Here is a 6,000-nt window from a genome sequence, read left to right on the forward strand (position 1 = left end):
TTCAAAAGACATATGCACTGTTCAAGCATTCATTCAGAAAACAAGAAGCATTGTCACCACATCAATATAATTAAGCTAAGTTCAAGGATAAATTCGAAACTCATGTACTTCTTGTTCTTTTGAATTAAAACATTTTTCATTTAAGAGAGGTGATGGATTCATAGGACATTCATAACTTTAAGACAAAGTTACTAACTACTAATGATCATGTAATGAAGACACAAACATCGATAAGCACATAATATAGAAAACGAAAAACAGAGAAAGCAAGAACAAGGAATGAATCCACCTTAGTGATGGTGGTGTTTCCTTCTTGAGGAACCAATGATGTCCTTGAGCTCTTCTATGTCTCTTCCTTGTCTTTGTTGCTCCTCCCTCATTGCTTTTTGATCTTCTCTTATTTCATGAAGCATGATGGAGTGCTCTTGATGTTCCACCCTTAGTTGTCCCATATTGGAACTCAATTCTCCTAGGGAGGTGTTGATTTGCTCCCAATAATTTTGTGGAGGAAAGTGCATTCGAGGCATCTCCGGGATCTCATGGAAATGAGCTTCTTGCGCCTCTTGAGCTCCATGACTGGGCTCTCTTGCTTGCTCCATCTTTTTCTTAGTGATGGGCTTTTCCTCTTTAATGAGGATATCTCCCTCTATGTCAATCCCAGCTGAATTGCATAGGTGGCAAATGAGGTGAGGAAAGGCTAACCTTGCCATGGTGGAGGACTTGTCAGCCACCTTGTAGAGTTCTTGAGGTATAATCTCATGAACTTCCACCTCTTCTCCAATCATGATGCTATGGATCATGATGGCCCGGTCTATAGTAACTTCAGACCGGTTGCTAGTGGGAATGATTGAGCATTGAATAAACTCCAACCATCCTCTAGCTATAGGCTTGAGGTCCAATCTTCTTAGTTGAACCGGCTTGCCTTTGGAGTCAATCTTCCATTGAGCTCCTTCTACACATATGTCCATAAGGACTTGGTCCAACCTTTGATCAAAGTTGACTCTCCTTGTGTAGGGGCGTGCGTTCTCTTCCATGTATGGCAAGTTGAACGCCAACCTCACATTCTCCGGACTAAAATCTAAGTATTTCCCCCGAACCATTGTAACATAGTTCTTTGGGTCCGGGTTCTTACTTTGATCATGGTTCTTGGTAATCCATGCATTGGCATAGAACTCTTGAACCATTAGGATGCCGACTTGTTGGATGGGATTTGTTATAACTTCCCAACCTCTTCTTTGAATTTCATGTCGGATCTCCGGATACTCATTTCTTTTGAGTTTAAAAGGGACCACAGGGATCACCTTCTTCTTGGCCACAACATCATAGAAGTGGTCTTGATGGGCTTTGGAGATGAACCTTTCCATCTCCTATGACTCGGATGTGGAAGCTTTTATCTTCCCTTTCCCTCTTCTAGAGGATTCTCTGGTCTTAGGTGCCATCAATGGTAATGGAAAAACAAAAAAGCTATGCTTTTACCACACCAAACTTAGAATATTGCTCGCCCTCGAGCAATAAACAAAAGAATAGAAGAAGAAAAAGAAGAAATATGGAGAGGGAGAGGGAGATGTGGTTTCGGCCAAGGAGAGTGTAGAGGGGTGTGTTGTGTGAATTTGAAGGTAGGTGGAGTTTATGAGGTAGGTTTATGGGGAAGAGGAGATGGATGTGAGTGGTGAAGGTTTAGTGGGAAAGAGAGATTGAGGTGATTGGTGAGGGGTTTTTGGGTAAGAGTGTTTATGGGATTGTGTGAAAGAGAGTGGTGAGAAGAAGTGAGTGGAGGTAGGTGGGGATCCTGTGGGGTCCACAGATCCTGAGTGGATCCTGTGGGGTCCACAGATCCTGAGGTGTTCAAGGAATTCCATCCCTGCACCCATTAGGCATGTAAAAATGCCTTTGTATCCAACTCTGGGCGTTCAGCGCCAGGTTGGTGGCCATTTTGGGCGTTCAACGCCCATTTGTGTGCCATTTCTGGCGTTGAACGCCAGAACCATGCCTGTTCTGGCGTTCAGCGCCCAGAAGCTGCCTATTTTGGGCGTTCAGCGCCAGAACCATGCTCTGTTCTGGCGCTGAACGCCAGACAGATGCTCCTCCAGGGTGTAATTTTTCTTTTGCTGTTTTTGATTCCGTTTTCAATTTTTCTATTTATTTTGTGACTCCACATGATCATGAACCTAAGAAAACATGAAAAACAATAAAAATAAGAATTAGATAAACATTGGGTTGCCTCCCAACAAGCGCTTCTTTAATGTCAATAGCTTGACAGTGGGCTCTCATGGAGCCTCACAGATGTGCAGAGCTTTGTTGGGACTCTCCAATACCAAACTTAGAGTTTGGATATGGGAGTTCAACACCAAACTTAGAGTTTGGTTGTGGCCTCCCAACACCAAACTTAGAGTTTGACTGTGGGGTCTTTGGTTGACTCTGCTTGGAGAGAAGCTTTTCCTGCTTCCTCTCCATGGTTGCAGAGGGAGATCCTTGAGTTTTGAATACAAGGGAGTTCTCATTCCATTGAAGGACTATTTCACCTCTGTCAACATCAATCACAGCTCTTGATGTGGCCAGGAAAGGTCTTCCTAGGATGATGGATTCATCCTCTTCCTTTCCAGTATCCAGGACTATGAAATCAGTAGGTATGTAAAGGCCCTCAACCTTTACTAATACATCTTCTACTTGTCCATAAGCCTGTCTTCTTGAGCTGTCTGCCATCTCTAGTGAGATTTTAGCAGCTTGCACCCCATAGATTCCCAGTTTCTCTATTACAGAGAGGGGCATGAGGTTTATTCCTGAACCAAGGTCACACAGAGCCTTAAAGAGCATGGTGCCTATGGTACAGGGTATTATGAACTTTCCAGGATCCTGTCTCTTCTGAGGCAATGTCAGTTGATCCAGATCACTTAGTTCATTGATGAACAAGGGAGGTTCAACTTCCCAAGCATCAATGCCAAACAATTTGGCATTCAGCTTCATGATTGCACCAAGAAACTTGGCAGTTTGCTCTTCAGTAACATCCTCATTCTCTTCAGAAGAGGGATACTCATCAGAGCTCATGAAGGGCATAAGGAGGTTCAATGGGATCTCTTATAGTCTCTAGATGAGCCTCAGAGTCCTTTGGTTCCTCAGAGGGAAGCTCCTTATTGATCACTGGACGTCCCAGGAGGTCCTCCTCCTTGGGATTCACATCCTCTCCTTTCCTCAGAGGTTCAGCCATGGCGCTTATGTCAATGGCCTTGCACTCTCCTTTTGGGTTCTCTTCTGTATTGCTTGGGAGAGTACTATGAGGGATTTCAGTGATCCTTTTACTCAGCTGGCCCACTTGTGCTTCCAGATTTCTAATGGAAGACCTTGTTTCATTCATGAAACTTACAGTGGCCTTAGATAGATCAGAGACTAGATTTGCTAAATTAGAAGCATTTTGTTCAGAGTTCTCTGTCTGTTGCTGAGTTGATGATGGAAAAGGCTTGCTATTGCTAAACCTGTTTCTTCCACCATTATTAAAGCCTTGTTGGGGCTTTTGATCCTTCCATGAGAAATTTGGATGATTTCTCCATGTTGAGTTATAGGTGTTTCCATGAGGTTCACCTAAGTAATTTACCTCTGCTATTGCAGGGTTCTCAGGATCATAAGCTTCTTCTTCAGAAGAAGCCTCTTGAGTACTGTTGGATGCAGCTTGCATTCCATGCAGACTCTGAGAAATCATATTGACTTGCTGAGTCAATATTTTGTTCTGAGCCAATATGGCATTCAGAGTATCAACTTCAAGAACTCCATTCTTCATAGGCGTCCCATTACTCACAGGATTCCTTTCAGAAGTGTACATGAACTGGTTATTAGCAACCATGTCAATGAGTTCTTGAGCTTCTGCAGGCGTTTTCTTTAGGTGAATGGATCCACCTGCAGAGGTGTCCAGTGACATCTTTGATAGCTCAGATAAACCATCATAGAATAAATCCAGGATGGTCCATTCTGAAAGCATGTCAGAAGGACACTTTTTGGTCAACTGTTTGTATCTTTCCCAAGCTTCATAGAGGGATTCACCTTCTTTCTGTCTGAAGGTTTGAACATCAGCTCTAAGCTTGCTCAGCTTTTGAGGAGGAAAGTACTTGGCTAAGAAAGCCGTGACCAACTTATCCCAAGAGTTCAGGCTGTCTTTGGGTTGAGAATCCAACCATAATCTAGCTCTGTCTCTTACAGCAAAGGGGAAAAGCATGAGCCTGTAGACTTCAGGATTTACTCCATTAGTCTTAACAGTATCACATATCTGCAAGAATTCAGTTAAGAACTGAAAAGGATCTTCAGATGGAAGTCCATGAAACTTGCAGTTCTGCTGCATCAGAGAAACTAATTGAGGTTTCAGCTCAAAGTTGTTTGCTCCAATGGCAGGAATGGAGATGCTTCTTCCATGTAAATTGGAATTAGGTGCAGTAAAGTCACCAAGCATCCTCCTTGCATTATTATTATTTTCGGCTGCCATCTCCTCTGCCTGTTCGAAAATTTCTGAAAGGTTATCTCTGGATTGTTGTATTTTAGCTTCTCTTAATTTTCTCTTCAGAGTCCTTTCAGGTTCTGGATCTGCTTCCACAAGAATGTTCTTATCCTTGCTCCTGCTCATATGACAAGGAAGAATGGACAGAAAAATGATAATAATAATAGAGATCCTTTATACCACAGTATAGGGATCCCTTTGTGAGTGGAAGAGAAGGGGGAGACAAAGAATGTGATGTAAGGGAAGAAATGCAACTGTATGAATGGAAGAGATGTGAGATGAGATGTTAGGATATGAATGAATAAATAGAATAGAATGAGAGAGAAGGAGGGAATTTTCGAAAATTATTTTTGAAAAGGAGTTAGTGATTTTTGAAAATGGTTTTTGAAAAATTGTTAGTAATTTTCGAAAATTAAGTTTTAAAAATTAAAATAATTAATAAATTAAAAAGAAATTTTGAAAAAGGGGAGAGATATTTTCGAAAATTAGAAAGGGAGAATTAGTTAGGTGGTTTTGAAAAAGTTAAGAAACAAACAAAAAGTTAGTTAGTTAGTTGAAACAAATTTTGAGAACCAATTTTTGAAAAGATAAGTAGTTAGGAGGTTAGGAAAGATATTTTGAAAAGATATTTGAAAAAGATAAGATGAGAAGATATTTTTGAAAAGATATGATAGAAATTAGTTTTGAAAAAGATTTGATTTTTAAAATCACAATTAATGACTTGATTCATAAGAAATCACAAGATATGATTCTAGAACTTAAAGTTTAAATCTTTCTTAACAAGCAAGTAACAAACTTTAAATTTTTGAATCAAAACATTAATTGATTATGTTATTTTCGAAAATTATGATATAAAATAAGAAAAAGATTTTTGAAAAATATTTTTGGAATTTTCGAAAATAACTAAGAATTTTGAAAAAGATTTGATTTTTGAAAAAGATTTTGAAAAAGATAAGATTGTCAAATTGAAAATTTGATTTGACTCATTGGCAACAACTTGATTTTTAAAAATTTTTGAAAAAGTCAACTCAAATTTTCGAATTTGATGAGAGAAAAAGGGAAAGATATTTTTTTGATTTTTGAATTTTTATGATGAGAGAGAAAAACACAAAAAAAATGCAATGCATGAAATTTTTAGATCAAAACATGTGATGCATGCAAGAATGCTATGAATGTCAAGATGAACACCAAGAACACTTTGAATGTCATGATGAACATCAAGAACATATTTTTGAAAAATTTTTAATGCAAAGAAAACATGCAAGACACCAAACTTAGAATTCTTTAATGCTTACGCACTAAGAATTCAAGAATGCATATGATAAACATGAAAAGACACAAAACAAAAAATCATCAAGATCAAACAAGAAGACTTACCAAGAACAACTTGAAGATCATGAAGAACACTATGAATGCATGAAATTTTCGAAATATGCAAGATGCACATGCAATTGACACCAAACTTATGATTTGACTCAAGACTCAAACAAGAAACACAAAATATTTTTGATTTTTATGAT

The 6,000-nt window shown here is 39.1% G+C and overlaps 1 non-coding gene across 1 annotated transcript; it reads left to right on the top strand.

The window, feature by feature from the left end:
- The first annotated feature begins 3,964 nt into the window (after nt 1–3,964).
- Nucleotides 3,965–4,072, top strand: LOC148554296 (small nucleolar RNA R71). Its single transcript, XR_015893244.1, has one exon. It is a non-coding gene; the product is annotated as a small nucleolar RNA R71 (small nucleolar RNA).
- Nucleotides 4,073–6,000: the final 1,928 nt, after the last annotated feature.

The sequence above is a fragment of the Arachis ipaensis genome, chromosome B7, assembly GCF_059453495.1.
Source record: "Arachis ipaensis isolate K30076 ecotype BB chromosome B7, ASM5945349v1, whole genome shotgun sequence".
Classification (NCBI taxonomy): Eukaryota; Viridiplantae; Streptophyta; class Magnoliopsida; order Fabales; family Fabaceae; genus Arachis; species Arachis ipaensis.